At 39.9% G+C, this 17,826-nt stretch overlaps 1 long non-coding RNA gene across 1 annotated transcript in view; it reads left to right on the top strand.

Annotated features, from left to right (window-relative positions):
* The first annotated feature begins 5,196 nt into the window (after positions 1-5,196).
* The window catches only part of LOC128491939 (uncharacterized), a 92,956-nt gene continuing 80,326 nt past the window's right edge, over positions 5,197-17,826 (top strand). The window contains exon 1 of the long non-coding RNA XR_008354050.1: positions 5,197-5,257. This is a non-coding gene — a long non-coding RNA (uncharacterized LOC128491939). The remainder of the gene's footprint in view (positions 5,258-17,826) is intronic.

Here is a 17,826-nt window from a genome sequence, read left to right as displayed (position 1 = left end):
CAACAAGGCCTATAGTGAAAAAAATACCGTCCCCACTGTGAAGCATGGTGGTGGCTCACTGATGTTTTGGGGGTTTATGAGCTCTAAAGACAGGGAATCTTGTGAAAATTGATGACAAGGTGAGTGCAGCATGTTATCAGAAAATACTGGCAGACAATTTGTATTCTTCCGCAAAAAAGCTGCGCATTCCTTTACTAGCACAACAATGACCCTAAGTACAAGGCCAAGTTGACCCTCCAGCAGAAAAAGGTAAAGGTTCTGGAGTGGCCATCACAGTCTCCCGACCTTAATATCATTGAGCCCCTCTGGGGAGATCTTAAACGTCCGGTTCATGCAAGACGACCAACAACTTTGCATGACCTGGAGGCATTTTGCCATAACGAATGGGCAGCTATAACACCTGCAAGAATTTGGGGCCTCATCAGGGCTGGTGCAAGGATTTTTGCCACCCTAGGCAAAATGTAATTTTGCTGCCCCTGGCTCCACCCCCACAAGCCCCTCCCCTTTTACCACACTCGCTTACACACCCACGAGCCCCGGCTGCGCTTCTAATGAATGACCGCGGCCGACGGTTCGCAGCTGCTGGCGGCCCCTCCTACTTTGCCTATAGGTATTGCCGCCCTGGGCCTCATAGCCAACTATTACAAAAGACTGCACGCTGTCATTGATGTTAAAGGGGGCAACACACAGTATTAAGAACTAAGGGTATGCAGACTTTTGAACAGGGCTCATTTCATTTTTTGCTTTGTTGTTTTGTTTTGTTTTATGATTGCGCCGTTCTGTTATAACCTACAGTTGAATATGAACCTCATAAGAAGCTGTATATGTTTATATATTAAGACTTTGTTGGACACATTTTATAGATCAGATATGCATACATCATATGATTTCAACTAATCCTAAAACCCTGTGAAATACCTTCCCAAGAAAGTAAATATGTGAACTTAAATATTTCCCAAAGAAAAGCCAACAAAATCGTGAATTTAAAAATGAGGTTTTATTTAGACAATGATTGAAAAAATGTTTAACACAATTTTTTGCCAAATAGATATGCTTGCCAAAGTTTTTTTTATGATAAAGCATGGATTAGTTGAATCTGATGTATTTGGAGATGCATTCGGAGACCACAGAAGGATTACAAACAGATGGAAGTTTTAGTAAACACCACACTAAACATATGCTATGTCTGGTCGTCATTAACATTTGTTAACAGGTAATGATCGGTGAAATTATCACCCTATTCACTTTGTGTAGCTATTGTATCTTATGCAGGTTTTGGCAGAGATTGTCAAGTCTGGATATACTGTATTGGCCCAATTATAGGCCACACTCCCCCCCCCCACTTTAGGTCTTTAAATTGGGGGTGCGACCTATATTCGGGGTTTAGCGCAGGGATGCGCAGTTCGTATCGCCTGACGCCCGGGACCTGCAGTTCCGGGCGTCGGGCAGGTGTTTTTTTTTTCTTTTAAATTTAGTCTCGGTTAGGATCCAGATCCCCCATATCGCTGCAGGGGACCTGGATCGTCCTCTCCGGCAGCCGGGGACGTCTGCTTGATGTCTGTAGACAACCTCCGCTGCCGGCACTTCCGCCAGGGCTTCTATGGTGGAGCACCGGCGTGACATAACCTTTTGGTGCTCCACCATAGAAGCCCCGGGGGAAGTGCCGACAGCGGAGGTTGTGTACGCGTATCGCGCAGACGTTCACCAGCTGCGGCGATGCGCGTAGACAACCTTTGCTGCCGGCACTTCTGCCGGTGTTTCTCCCTCATAGAAGCCCCCAGCGGAAGTGCCGGCAGTGGAGGTTGTCTGCGTGCATCACACAGATGTCCACCGGCCGGCCCCGCTAGACACCAGGGAGTCTGGGGGTGCATTGGTAAGTCAGGGGGTGGCACTTCTAGGCATATCAGGATGGCAGAGTGGCAAATCAGGGGGGCAGAGTGGCACTTCTAGGGGGCATAAAGCATATCTTAGGGGGCAGGTCGGCATTTCTAGCGGGCATAAAGCATATCTGGAGGGGCAAAGTGGCATATGTGGGGGCATAAAGCATATCGGGGGTTATAAAGCATATTAGGGGCAGAGTGGCATATCTGGGGTTATAAAGCACATCTGGAGGCAGAGTGGCATATCTATAAGTAAGGTACATTATGAATTAAGGGGGGACCTTAAATGGTTTTCTGTTTGTATATAACATATGCTGACAAACTGATAGATACCAACAATGTTAAAATACATGTATTCTATTCAGTGGATAAAATACTGTTTTACCATTCCACTAATGTATATTTTTTTCTTTAAAGATATTTTTTTCTTTAAAATAACACCAAACTTTAAGGGTGCGGCCTATACTCAAGCCACTACGGTATATTTCTTTAGGTTATACCGGTAATTAGCATTCATGGTCTGATTAGCCTTTGTAAGAAAGAGGATATTCGGACTGGAAATGAATCCCTATGTTAGCTTTGCCAGACTATAGCTCCTCCGAGATAAAACAGTCTATTAAATAGGTAAAAATAGCCTATTACTTTTAACAAGAGAAAAGCAGTCACAATGACCTCTAGGATGTAAAAGCATATCCTTGTTATTTTGCTTTTGCAGAGAGACCTCCCCACTGATGCATAAGAGGCCAGACTGATGATAGCACAAACACAGTCACACTGAAAGCACAGTATCTGAACATCTGAGCAGAGCTTCAGCCATTCCTATTTAGTGTCAGCGGAGTCACTGTGGGAAGGTTCCAGTATAAAGCCCTGTCTACGAACACATGGGAAAGTAGACTTACAGAGCCCCTTCTCTCTCATCTCTAGTCATCTTGCAATGGAAAAAAAAATAAGTGTGAAAATAGTTTAACCCATTAATGACGGAGGGCAAAATTTTGGTAGTTAACATAGGAGGATATACTTGCGATTTAAGCATCGGCAAGGCTAATTCCTGGCCTGGTGTCCATTCTGCTAGCTGCAGCCCAAATTGAAAGGTGCTTTTATATTATTATTTCAATGTCTGAACTTGTGTGATCAGCAGCAGGGATACTTACTAGGAGTCCCAACACGGATCTTACAGACCCCTTCGATTGTCCATCATATCTGCCAGGGATCTGTAGGGATCCCTTTTAGGTCTCCTAGCAGGTATCCCCACTGCTGATCACACCTTTTTGTGATCAGTCTCAGTGAGATGGAGCAAGAGATGCAACAGGGTACAGTAGCGTGGAATAAGGAAGAAATATAATTGTTTCACTTTAAAAAAAGAAATGAAAAAGTGTACAATGCTCCACGAGCAATGTGTACTTTAATGACCCCTCCAGTGATGTTATGATGAAATCATATGGGTTTCCCCTTTTTCAAGAGAGAACCCTGGGGTCTAAAAAAGACTTCATAATTATAGTGCACCAATACCAACCTGTTCAACCCATCCCCCCACCAAATAAGAAACCTATACAAATACCAGCCTTTACTATCAAAATAATAAAAAAAAATGCACCAGATGTCTATTATAAATAACGGCACATCAGGGATCCCTCTTCGCCAGTGCTCCTCAAGGTGTCCGCAACCAAAAATGTATCACCCTGATTACATAAATGCTATGATTATTGAACTTATAAATGAGTTTGTGTTTGTGTTGGGGGGTTAAAGGACAGTTGGTTTTAGGGAAAAAGAAATACCCCATCCCATGTTAAATCTGATCTAGTGTGATCACTGTGTACTACCTTTTTATGTGTGTAATATTTTTCCAGTTGTAGGTTAGTTAGATGCAATTTAGAAGTATTTTGTAGTGGCACCAGCTGTGCAATTTTGTATAAAAAAAGAGAGATTGTTTTCACTTTTCTCACCATTTATTACTATATGTTTCATACTCAAAGATATACATATGGTGTCCGAAGACCGCTTGTCCTGAAGAACAATGTATCATTTGATAATAATAATAAGGGGATTTTTTTCAATAAATTGTGTCCATAACCTTTGGATATGAAGGGGTTAAAAAAGTTTCAATAAGGGCATCATTTTGATCAGTTAAACCTGAGCGCATATTTTTGGGGAAAGCATTTCCACTGCGTTCTATAACAAAAATGTATAAAACCTAGTTAAGTATCTGTACAAATAACATCAAACAAAGATACAGAATTAGACTAAAAGATTTAAAATATTTGCATGCAGGTCTTGGAGCGCTCAGCTTTCTGACAGTGTTTACTAATAACATCTCGGCCTTATTGATTTCTGTAATTGTTTCATTTACATAATTACAATAGTAATAGCAACAAAAAATAGCAACAAAAGAGCATTCCCTATAGTGTTTATATGCACTATGACAATATTGGCTATGCAAGGGATGATAACCCCAATATGAACCTGGTGCAAACCTGGTGGCCAACTACAAGAAACGTCTGACCTCTGTGATTGCCACCAAGTACTAAGTCATGTTTTGCAAAGGGGTCAAATACTTATTTCACTAAGTAAAATGCTAATTAATGTATTTATTTATCAGGGTCGCACAGTCTTGAACTGACTTCTTTCTAAAATACACTGCTGTTATCATATATAAAACTCCCAGAGCCATATATAAAACTCCCAGAGCCATTTGGTCATGTTGGGCTATTAAAAGTTTCAAGAGGGTCAACTCATTTTGAAAGTTCCCAGGTATGATGATAAGTGTCCAAATGCTACTTGTGAAATGCCCTAGGTTGTCTTCTTTCCAAAAACATATACTTTTGTGGAGGTATTTTGAGCTAGTGGGCTACTAAACAGTCCCAAATGAGAGACATAAGCGTCACAAAAAGTTGAGAAAAAGTTCACATTTGAGAAAACGTTAGGAAAATGTTCCATTTTGGGGTATGTAACTTGCAAATGTCCTTAAAAAAAAAACTACACATGCTGGGTATTTTAAAACTCAAGACACTTACATTAATGTATTTTGTTGTATTTTGGTCAGCTGAACTATTTTGCGGACAAACATCATAGCAAAATAGTACAAATCTGTCCTTGAAAAAAACAATATATAATTTGTGTGGGTACGCATAAAATTAAAAAGGAGAATTGTGGTTAAGGAAACGTAAAGTACATGCGTAATAAGCCTTAGGTTTTTGGGTACAAAATACCCTCAGTAAAGGAGGGGTTAATTGGATTGGCATACCAATCCATCTCTACGTCCAATGAGTTTCTTTCTTGCAGATCAGATGGGACTCCTCTTCTTGTTCAAGTCTGGACTAGTCCTTCTTGTCTCATAAGAGCTTCTGTGATCGCATTGGCAGAATACACCTGAGTCCATGGTAAGTTAATGATGTAAATCTAATTAGTTTGTTGTTTGCACTGTTAAAAACAATACCGTGTTAAGTATTCTGTGAAATGTAGATTGAGAGCACAGTACCTGATATGTTCTTGACTGGATTGCGTTAAGTCCCCTTGGACCTTAGCTGCTTAGTTAATATGCTGTAGTTATATAGTTTGTTTCCTTCTACACATATTTCAATGTCCCCGCGAGGTTAATGCGAGTCTTTAGATGATTTAGAAATTGATCTGTGCTATTTTGCATCGGATCCCCATGTGAACTTACTGTGCTCCCAATTAAGTGACTTGTTAAAGTTTCAGCGCGTATTAAATGTATGTTTATGTTTAGAGAAATGTTTTAGGAAAGTATTTAAGTTAACAAATTGTGCCCTGTGGTGTTTAATCACACACTATGAATACTTTTTTGCTGCGCTCAAGGGCATATTTGGAAACACTAGAATACTGCCCCATGTTAGTGTGTAGTATTAAGTGAACAGACCTTAGGAAAATATTCTAGAATGGGTTGACTGAACAAATAGCAATGTTGAACAAATAGCAATGTATACACACACACACATATATATATATATTAGTGTATAACTGAGTAATTACCTTTAGTGAGATTATACATCCCACATACTGCAGGTCAATATTTTACACCTGTGCACAACTTTCTGTACATGCAAAGCCTTTATTATATAAAAAGGATGGGGTTGTATGTATAGAAATCATTCATTATATAAAGTTTGAAAATATGTTATCGCCGTAACAAGTGGAATGAGTCACTTTTCCGAAGTAGCCCGTTGGACAGCCCCTCACAAAGTAAAGCCATTTACTTATTTTCATAATCGATTAGTTGGCTGATTGTTTTTTCGATTAATCGGATAAAAAAAAAATACGCTAATTTGTCGTTTATTTAAAATAATGTAATGAACAAACTGGGTGTTAAAAACAAACATCAAAATACAAAATGTAAAATTTACATTAACGTGTCATTAACCCTTTTATCTCTATCACAATGGCATTTCTCTAATTGACTTCTTATTTTACTTTACTTTACATAATAATAAAAGCTATATTTTAATGGTACAAGAACCCAAACACAATATTTCTCAAACTAGGTTTTAATACCTAAAAAAGTTTCAGTAGCAAATATTAATTCACATGTAAACTATTTTTTCATTTTTAATAAAAACTATGAGAAAAATGCTTTCTTTTTAATTTCTTTTATTTGCCAACCTGCCCCCCAGTTATGCACATCTGGCCCAGACGTGCCACTTTGCCCCACATATGCCTTATACCTCTAATATGCAACCCTGTGATGCCACTGTGCCCCCGATATGTCTTATAGCCCCTGATATGCCTTATACCCCCTATATGCCACTGTGGCCCCTGATATGCCTTATACTTTCCTATATGCCACTGTGCCCCCTGATATGCCACTCTGCCCCCATGATATCCCTTATATCCCCCTATATGCCACTGTGCCTCTGATATGCCAGTCCGCCCCCAGATATGCCTTATACCTTCCGATATGCCACTGTGCCTCCTGATATGCCACTGTGCCCTCTGATATACCACTCTGCCCCCCAGATATGAGTTATTCCTCCCTATATGCCACTGTACCCCCTGATATGCCTTACACCCCCCTGATACGCCACTCTGCCCCCCCCATACTCCCTGGTGTCTAGTGGGGCAGCTGGTGAACCTCTGCTGCTGGCCGGCACTTTCGCTAGAGCTTCTATGACTGAGCACCGGAAGGTCATGTGATGCTGGTGCTCCATCAAAGAAGCCCCAGCAGAAGTGAAGGGCAGTAGCGGAGGTTGTCTGCACCAGCTGCCGGAGAGGAGTATCCTCCGCAGCGCTGCAGGGGATCTGGATCCTCCTCTCTGGCAACTTCCGCTTCTGCCCTCCACTTCCACCGGTGCTTCTATGATGGAGCACCAGAAGGTCATGTCACGCCAGCGGAAATGGAAGGCAGAAGCGGAGTCTGTCTGCGCGCATCACACAGACGCCCACCAGCTGCCAGAGAGGAGGATCCAGGTCCCCGGCAGCGCTGCAGGGGATCTGTACTTTAGAGTTATAATCTGACCTCTATTTGAGGTTGGATTATAAAACAAGGGGTATTTTTCAGAGCATTTGCTCTGACTTATCTATGGCTTCCAATCTCATTTTCCATGGAGGGTATGTTCTCCTGCCCCTCCTGAGTGTGTAGCCAAGCATTTTGAGGATTATGGCAGCTGTAGCGTATATCAGTTCATTGGTCTGAGTTATGGTGGTAGTAGGGATGGTTGTGAGGTATCTATTGGCATCTTCTAGCATATTAGGCGATGGTCCTTCTCCACTGAGCCTTGGTAATCGATCATGAGGGTTAACAGTAGCTAGTTTATCCGCGATCTTATGCCTCATATCAAGCATAGTGAAGTTTCGGCATCTTGTGTCAGCTGCACGGTTTGTTCTTATGGGTCTCCTTGCATTTCTGGGACTCCTCCCATCTGGGTCGTACTGGACAGTCCAAAGTTGTGAGAGTAACGTTCTCTTCACTGTGTTGGGTTACTAGCTGTTTCTCACTTAGTATTAATGTAGGTCTTCTATCCATCCATAGTTCTCTCATACGCTTCATATATCCCCTCTCGTTTGGTCTGCTGTTGTAGTAGCACTCCATAAGTTCCAGGTTCTCTTGTCTTGTCCATCTATGTACAGGAGGGAAGTGGAGGATGTGGTATGTACTGTGAGTTTGTGTTTTTCTGATTCTAAATAAATAAACATTAAAATGTAGTTGGTCCATTTTCACAAGATTTTAGAGTGTACATTAATGTTGTTGTATACTTATGTATATGTGTTTGTACAGTGTGTGGGGGGGGCAGAATAGAAGTTAGAACTGAAAAAAATGAAAAGGCATTCAGGCAAGATAAAATAAAATAGGAAAGAAGATGAAAAGGTGTGAAAGATATCAGCAAGTGAGGTGCAAAAATAAATGGGAGAAAATAAATTGCCAAAATGGGAGGAAAGAATAGAACTGAAGCAAAAACAACTACAAGAGGTAGACAGAAAGCAGAGGAAAAACGAGGTTGCTAAAGGCAAGAAAACCAAGGAGAGTTAGCTTTTACGTTTTTCATAACTGCACAATAGGTATATTTTATTATTGCAGTAAACAAAGTTTTAATTAGTTTGCTATATGAAAAGAGAGGCCCTACCTGTACAATTGCTTGAGGGCCAAAGCTCCTTAATGTGAACTTGGACAGATGTAAGATGTCAGTGCTAACTGATGTTTAGCTTTATGGGGGGGCTTTAATCTCCCCGATGTTGTCTTGAAAAACAAAACAGCCGGGTCAGCCAGGAGTAGAGACATCATAAATTCTTTCAGGGTTTGTGTCTTAGGCAATTGGTAGAATAACAAACAAGGAAGAGGCTGTGCTAGATTTAATATTTATAAATGGAGACTTGATTTTGGATGTCACTGTAGGGGTGTGTTTGGGCTCTAGTGGCCATCAATTAGTGTGATTTAGTGTAATTTAATATGAATCCAGAGGTTGAGCTACCACTGCACTGAAAACTAAGGTTTTAGAATTTAGAAAGTGTGTCTAGTGGTCTGGACATATTTCCATGGAATCAATGAGAAATAGAATTATTTAAGGGATAATAAAGGAGAAGATAGCATTATACCATGACTAAACTATAAGACTAAAATAGAAAGGACACCACTGCGGTACTCCACAAGAAGAAGAAGAAGGGGAAGAAAATGTATAATTGAGGAATTAAAAGCAGAATCAGAATCACAGAGAAGTCACAGAGGTCACAACTGCGAGGGGACCAGTGGCATCCCCTACGACCACGTGTTCTGTCTCCTCGTACCAGTTCAAAATTGTTTAGAAAGGGCCCTTCCTACCTGGACCAAACCAGCATGGGGAGACAAGAAGGTATCAGGGTCACGTTATGTCACATGACCCCGCTGTGAAGCTGAGGCTGCTCGCACACTGTGGGGGTAGCCCCACGGCAATTTTAGCACCAGTGCCCTGTGGTTTCTAGTTACACCCTTGCCTGTCCTAGGGTGCATCCCCGCTTGGGAGCATCTCAAGTTTGTGCCATTACAGAGGAAAAATCTCGATCTACAAATCAGTCCGATCCTGTTTTTGTAAGGAATTTAAACATGCATTGCATAGACATAAAGCTATCCTGTATCTAAAAGATCAAGGACTGATTAAGATCTGAGTCTATACGTCACGAAAAATGGGCAGACTAGATGGACCCAATTATTTTTATATGCTCTTCAATTCAATTTTTCCTATGTCAATTGTTAGCTACAAAGGGGAATGTGCACCATAAGTCCTGCTTTTCCTTATATCTGATGGTTTGTTAAAATTATGATTGATTGAAGTCACCGGTTGCCAGAGTTAAAACATAGTAGAGAAGTGGTGCAGCTGCTGAAATTGTCATCTCAAGCTAATGCTGTTTGTCAATACATTGGAGGTTTTATAGAAAATGTATAGTATTTTATTTCTCCCAGCTGTGTCTTAGTGGAATTTTGTTTACATTAACTTATTCATTAGAATAATTTTATTAATAAGCCTGCCTTTCACATAATGTTGTTCATCCCTGTTCTTATATAGAGTCAATGTGACCGTAGCCTAAGCTGGATGGTGGCAAGCATGAAGTCATTTTGTATATAAATATTTTTTCACATGACAGTTGTATTCACACACAATTACACTGTTTTGAAAACGAAGTACTGTCATCTTTTTTAGATTAGATCTGTACATTTTGTTAAATGAGCATAGCTGGCAGAACGATTAATGAAGTCACTTTAAAGGTGAATGGGAATTTTGACAGAACAAAATCTGGAAATGCCAAGGCAAAAGACAAACAATGTCAATATGTGTAATAATGACCCTGTGATATACTTTATCAAAGTTCCATTTTTATTTCGCGTTCCATACTTTGATGTGAGAGCAGAAATTGAGTTGACTTTCTAGGCGAAAGGAATGAATAAAACGGATATGTTTTTGAAAAACACATTTTGCTTGTTTTCAATCCACCTGATGGTACTTTAAACCGGCAATGTACCCAAGTGTGAATTATTTTCTGAATATAACATTGCTTGAAATATCTTACTGACTTATACTCTGTTTTTTCATATCCAACTTGGAATAGTCAAAAAACCTCGCTGTTCTAGCAAACTGGTTGTAAAAATGTTTTCTACTTGCCACCCGGTATCTGTTTTCTGCTCTTCACATTTACTTACCCTTTACTAGAGCAGGGTGCTACTCATCCATGAAAATAGGGTAAAATCATAAGATGGCCCCTTCATGTATTCTCTAGACCAGGGGTGGGCAACCTTCGGTACGCCTGATGTTGTGGACTACATCACCTGTAATGCTCTTACAGTCATAATGCTGGCAAAGCATCAAGGGAAATGTAGTTCACAACATCTGGAGTGCCGAAGGTTGCCTACCCCTGCTCTAGACCATGTTTTCATGATTTAATAATTTCTGTACGTCGAGATTTTTGAGTGATAGGACACGATTGCAAGCCCCTTACTGTACATTGAAAGAACTCAAACTCCAGCTTTATCTTGTGCATCAGGGATACATTGCCCCATATATAATGCAATTGGGAGGAGGGACCTGACTTGGTACCTTGCCTAGAATGTTAATATGGCTCTGATGAACAGTTCTTGACCATGCTCGGTAGCACTCCATCTTAGTTAATGGGAGTGGCAGACGCCAATGAGAGTGCTACTGAGCATGCACAGGAAGTATGTACCGTATTTCACCGTGTATAAGACGCACCTTAATTTAGGGGCCTGAAATTTGAAAAAAAAATGTATTATCATAAAATTCATACTCATCATCTTCATCACTCCCATCCATTAACTGCCCCTAAATAAACCCTAAAGACCCCATCAACCATAACTGTCCCTAAATTAACCCTAAAGGCCCCATCAACCATAACTGCCCCTAAATTAACCCTAAAGACCCCATCAACCATAACTGCCCCTAAACTAACCCTAAACACCCCATTACCCATAACTGCCCCTAAATTAACCCTAAAGACCCCATCAACCATAACTGCCCCTAAATTAACCCTCACCTCCCCTAACTTTCAGCAGCCCAAATATTAATTTTATACTTCCTGTTAGATGAGTTGGCCGCTATAAGGAAAGGGGTGGGGCCAATTGGCGGTAAGTCTGAAAGGGGCGGGGCCAATCATCAGTGTGACTGCAGGGAGGTACTGGCAAGTAGTAACTGCAATCTACAATCTACAACCACTGTATAAGAGGCACCCAGTTTTTAGACCCCACATTTTTCGAAAAAAGGTGCGTCTTATACATGGGGAAATACAAAATAGGAAATATTCTTTCAGTTGAGACAGTTGGGAAAGAACTGAATGAGACCGACATCTTATTTTCTAATGACAATAACTAAAGGATGCATGCACCGATTTGCATAAATTAAAATGCATTGGAGTCCATGCAATATTAACTCCAACATGAATTAATAAATAAAAATACAATTTGGAGACTATACTGTTTTCATTAGAGTGAGATACCTGTAAAGAATGTTATAGGGGTTCTTGCTGTGTCTTGTGGAGTGTACATGGACAATCACTTTCGTGGCACACATGAATTTTCCACCTTTGTACCTCAATGTACAAAAATGTAAACTAAGGTTATATTAATTCAGGATCTATAAATCTGAATGCTATGGCAATGCACCATTAAAAAAAAATGTCTAGATACATAAGTAGCCATACAAGCTTTTCTGCTTGTGGATATAATTTATTATATGAACAGGTGAGTTGGAAGTGTCTGCTAAATTTGCAATCAGAAGTAATTTCAAGTCTTGCAAATGGATATTTTTTTTTTCTTTCTAGAGTTCTAGACTGTAAACTTTTGCTTAATTAACAATCATTCCGACTCTGGTCTCATGGCAGCTTAAGAATGTTTTGAAAACTTACACTTGTGTTACCATACACGGGAACATTGTATTTTAATATCACTGCCCTGGTATAGTAATTGCGTTCTCTCTGTATACCGTTTCTGACATATAAGATTAACTTCTAGCCTTAGGCCAATCTGTCAAAGAAATAGGGGATAACTCCTGATGTGACAGATTTGCCAGAGGCTAAAGTTTGAAACACGATGAGCATTGCTTCTTGTACAGAAACAATCTCTGCTCACCGAAGAGAGCTATTACAGAAGCAGCTGAACAGAAGTCAGTGACGTGCCATACAATGTTCACATCTGAAACTCTCCCACAGCCAGAGGTTTTTAATAATCTTACTCTATGGAACATGGGAGTACTGTCATAACACCTGGGAGGCTTTAGAAAGCTGAAGGTCAAATGGAGCGGCACATTTTTTATGTTCTTTTACTGCAAGTTGACTGTACAGAGAGATGAACGGTTGCTAGAATAGCTGTCATTTTCTGTATTTTTTTTTTACGTGGAACTTGGATGACTCTATTTTTGCTTTTTCTATCAAAGTAAAATAAATCTTGCAGCAAAAGGCATGAATAGGTAAAGTTACATATCTGCAATTTAACAAATTTAAATCGTTTGCGGAATAGGTTAAGATACTAATTTAAAGGTACATTTTTTTATCTCATAGGTTTATGGACACATCGTTACAAGGCAGAAACATAGATTATTAGTAAGCACATAGTTAATATGTCTGTAGATGTTACCATTGGGATAGAATAGTACAAAATGTAAATGGTGTATGTCGCAGTTCTCAAAGTTCAATAAGTGCCACAAAATGGAAAAATACTTTGTGTATCATATTGGGAGAAAGATACAAGATTTCCAACTTCAGTGGTCCTTTGGAGTCAGCTGTGTTTTATTCTTTGAAATATATTGCAGCACAAATGTAGGGAGAACCCCATAACTTGCCCATTGGAACTGGGACAAAGGCTTCATGCATTCTGCTCACTTGTAATGCATATAGTTTAATTGACTTTTGGACTCCAACTATGAGACTCCACTTTTCTCTACCCTTGCAACCTGATTGTCTCCTGCTACTTTCATTCCACTGGGATTGCTTTAGAATTATATTAGTTTTAGACCTTTGGAATGTGATATGCATTACTTTCTGATAAACAGCGTCTTCTGTATAAGTATATGGTGTAATAGGGAGTGTATGCGTGTTAGTGGACTGTATTCGAGTGTGTGGGTGTTAGAGCAACTTAGGTCACCAATCTGTAGGAGGGAGGTATTTTATTTCTCCCCTCTAGCTGCAAATGACAATGCAGAGACGGAGACACCTAGGAATTCCTGTAGAATGCCCACGATATAACTGGCACCGCTTTGGTACGAGGAGAGAAGCTACAAGCATGCAAGTAAGTAGAAGAGCAGCTGGGTAGACATATATAAATTTTAGAGAATATTTTCTTTTATCTAAGCTACCTTTATTTTTACATGCAAAACTTGAATGCAATATTTACTCAATAATATGTACTATTACATGCATATATACGGAAAGGAATCACAGAAATGTTAAGTGAAAATTTTAGTGCAATGCAAAAAAGCGTGGCACATCTAATGTTATTATTAGGCTTTACGCCAGATCTTTTTATAACCTAGCAACAGCCCCTGGGTTCTCTGTGTTTTCTCTCATGGCAGCTACATGATGTCACTAATGGGGGCCCGCAAAACTCAAGTTTCCCTGATTCCCACACCCCACTATTGATGGCCCTGAATATACATGATATGGACATAAGTACTGGGGCACCTGACCTTTACACCAACAGGGACTTTTATGACATCCCATTCTGAATACATAGAATAATTACATAATATGTAGCTAGTCCCCTCCTTTGCAGCTATAACAGCTTCCACTCTTCTGGGAGTTTATGTGGGAGTTTGTGCCCATTGATCCAGTAGAGCATTTTTAAGGTCAGGCACTGATATTGGGTGAGAAGGCCTGGCTCGCAATCTCCGTTCAAGTTCATCCCAAAGGTGTTTGATGGGGTGGAGGTCAGGGCTGTGTGTGGGTCAGTCAATTTCTTCCACACCAAACTCATCCAACCATGTCTTTATGGAGCTTGCTTTGTGCACTGGTGCATAGTCATGCTCGAATAGAAAATAACCAAACTGTTCCCATAAAGTTGGAAACATAACATTGTCCAACATGTCTTGGTATGCCAAAGCATGAAGATTTCCCTTCACTGGAAGTAAGGGGACAAACCCTGAAAAACAGCCCCATTCCATTATCCCTCCTCCACCAAACGTTACAGTTGGCACAATACAGGCTGGCATGTGAAGCTCTCTTGGGATCCGCCAAACCCATACTCGCCGATTAGACTGCCAGAGAAGTGTGATTCATCATGCCACAGAACACTCTTCCACTGCTCCAGAATCCAGTGGCTGCATGCTTTACACCACTCAATCCGACGCTTGGCATTGTACTTGGTGACGTGAGGCTTGCATGCAGCTGCTCGTCCATTCCATGAAGCTTCCAACGTACAGTTTTTCTACTGATATGATTGCCAGTGGAAGCCTGGAACTCTTCAGATGTGGAATCAGCATAGCAACTTTTATACACCATGCGCCTCAGCACTGGGTGACCCCACTCTGTGACTTTGAGTCATCATCCGCTTTGTGGCTAGGTTGCTGTTGTTCCTAAATGCTTCCACTTTCCAATAACACCACCTACAGTTGACCGTGGAATATCTACCAGAGATGAATATTCACAAACTGACTTATTGCAAAGGTGGCATCCTATCACAGCGCCCCTATGCTTGAATTCACTGAGCTCTTCAGAATGGCCCCTTTCACCTAAATGCAGACTGGATGGCTAGGTGCTTTATTTTATACACCTGTGGCAATGGGTCGGATTGAAGCACCCAAATTCAATAATTAAGTGGTGCGTCCCAATACTTTTATCCATCTAATGTATATTATAAAAAATTTGCACATATACGTACACACAATTTTCACAATTACAGGATAAACCAGAGTGCAGATTTTTTTGTTTTTTCCATATTTTTACATTTTTTTACCTTTATTATGCTGGGTTTATAATATTATTAGTGAGCAAAGTATCAGAAAATGAATAATTTTGATTAGCAGACAACAAAGGGTATTTTCCTAGTATTTTTCACAAATGCTTGTGTATCCCTTAAGATTCCTTGCAAAGGTTAAATAACTGCAGAGAAATACACCAAAACTTGTTCACCTGTTAACCCACATGGGTTACAAAAAACAAAAACTGTCTGCGCTTCTTACCCTAATAAAGTTGGCAACAAATATATAAACATAATGTAAATGAGAGGTTATATGAATTGGCCAAAGCACAATTAAGCTTACGCCTGTTTGGTAGGCCTTGTATTATACATTTGTATTATTTGAGCCTGTGACTAGCTTAGCGCACCGACATTTTTTCTTAACCCACATGGGTTAACAGGTTAGAGGAAACAGAGGTGACACTTTAACTCTATGGATGAAATCATGCATATAGTTTATTAACAAAATCAAAATAAATGCATGATCAACAATGAAAGAGGGATGAAATAGATTATGCTTACATCCCTTCCTTCACTGGGAGATCCTGAAAGCTATTCAGTGCGGGCTGCAGGGCTAATGCCAGGCACCATACACTAGTCCATGGCAGAGTCTCATCATTGCTGGAAGGGGCCCACTTTTTTCAGTAATACAGGAACTTCTATATAAGTATCTGTCTACGTGATCATGTTCATTTACTATTGTTTATAAATTCTGTGGTTAATTAAAAAACAGGATTCTCATGCTGTACTCCCTATCCTGTGAGTCTGGGTCCTCAAACTCCCAGCATTCCTGGTTCAAGGACGTAGTCAACTGTGTTCAGCCAAAATAGAACATTTTACATAACATCTTTTGATTTAAAGTTCCTTTTATACCTTATACAGAGAATTGCAAAAACAACAGATTATACCAACATGCCTTTATCACACTATTAACCCTTTGCATTACAATTCTCTTTGGGTCACTACATCTGCGTCTCCAGATTACAGAAACATTCCAAATGCATAGTTTTTTGTGTTGTTTGTGCTATACAGGACACAGCACACCCATTACAGTTTCCAAATTTTACATTTTGGGGATTTTTTTGTTGCTACGCCCATGCGGCATTTGGAATGGTTTGGCAGCAGTTCAAAATTAACCCCACAAGTATATTTATATATATGTATATGTATATATATATATATATATATATATATATATATATATATATATATATATATATATATATATATATATAATCTTGAAAGCAGACAACCCTTTGGAGGCAGTGGGGGAAACCCTGCTAGAAAAATGTCAGCCAACAAGTCTAAGTATGTTTTCTTGGCAAAGGAGGGGCGTCAAAAAGAAAACCTGAAATAAACTTAATTTGAACGTATAAAAAAAATTCCTTGCAGTGGCAACTTTTTTGTATAGCACATACACATTGTATACAATATTTGGGACAAATAGATGAAAACTTCCTTTTTGTGTCATATTACTGATTTTAGGTACTCCTACTGCTGCAGTGTGGATTGCTGACGGCATCTCCTTCCCTGGTAGTCACTGGCACTGTCTTTTCGGTTTTTATGGTCGCCGGAACATAAGCATCCTTTCTCTTTTTTTTGTTTCCTTTTTTTCTGGGAGAGTAGATGCTGGGTAAGATTTTTCTATTTTTGGGCACAATGCCACAGGCTTGGTCCTAAGCAGGAACAGATTGCTAACTAATTTGATGCTGGTATAATAGTTATCTAGCCAGAGGTAATAACTATTTTGCCATTTGTGCCTACAGAGTATAAGCCGCCAGGAGGATTTTAGGTGTTTATCTTTTCCCAGATATATGGGAAATGACAGGGTATAGCCTGTGCTGCTTACACATAATTTATACAATGTCATCACAGATGTTTGTTTCTGTGAACAGAATAGAAAGGTTAAGATATACCTATTTTGTATAGCCTAATTTGGATCAGGCATTGGCATTAAAATGCAAAATCCTATGGAGCGTTTCATAGCATTTCTTCTTCATTATGCCTGGGAAAATAGGGGGTTGCTAACATTTGATTTCTCTAAGGTAAATGGGGTGCCAGAGCCTATAGTAGGAAGAGCCTGGGTTAGCTGCAAGACATTGTGTGCCATACCTATTTGTCTCCAAAATGATATTGTCAAAAGTGGGAAGAATCCTGCCAGAAAAATGTCTGCCAACAAACCTAAGGACATTTTCTGATTATAAATTTTCTGGGCAAAGGAGAGGCGTCAAAAAGAAAACTTGAGATAAAGTTAATTTTGAAGCATAAAAAAGAACATCTCCTTGCAGTTGCAACTTTTCTTGATTAGTACATATGTATTGTACTACAACCTTTTTGTACCATATTACTGATTTTAAGTACACCAGGTAATGCAGCAGACACTGGTCGGCCAAATCTACTCCCCCTTTATATTTGTTGTATGAATGCTTTTCAATCGCTGTGATTGGTGATTACAGCAATCACATGACTGTGGGAGTTCTGGATTGGGTTATGGGGGGCTGCCTTTTGCGAGGCAGTTCCCCTCCCCGTGAACCGCTGAGTTTTTTCTATAGGACGTACTATTACGTTTGT

This window comes from Spea bombifrons, chromosome 4 (assembly GCF_027358695.1).
Source record: "Spea bombifrons isolate aSpeBom1 chromosome 4, aSpeBom1.2.pri, whole genome shotgun sequence".
In the NCBI taxonomy this organism is placed as follows: Eukaryota; Metazoa; Chordata; class Amphibia; order Anura; family Pelobatidae; genus Spea; species Spea bombifrons.
This window is presented reverse-complemented; position numbering and strand designations above follow the sequence as displayed.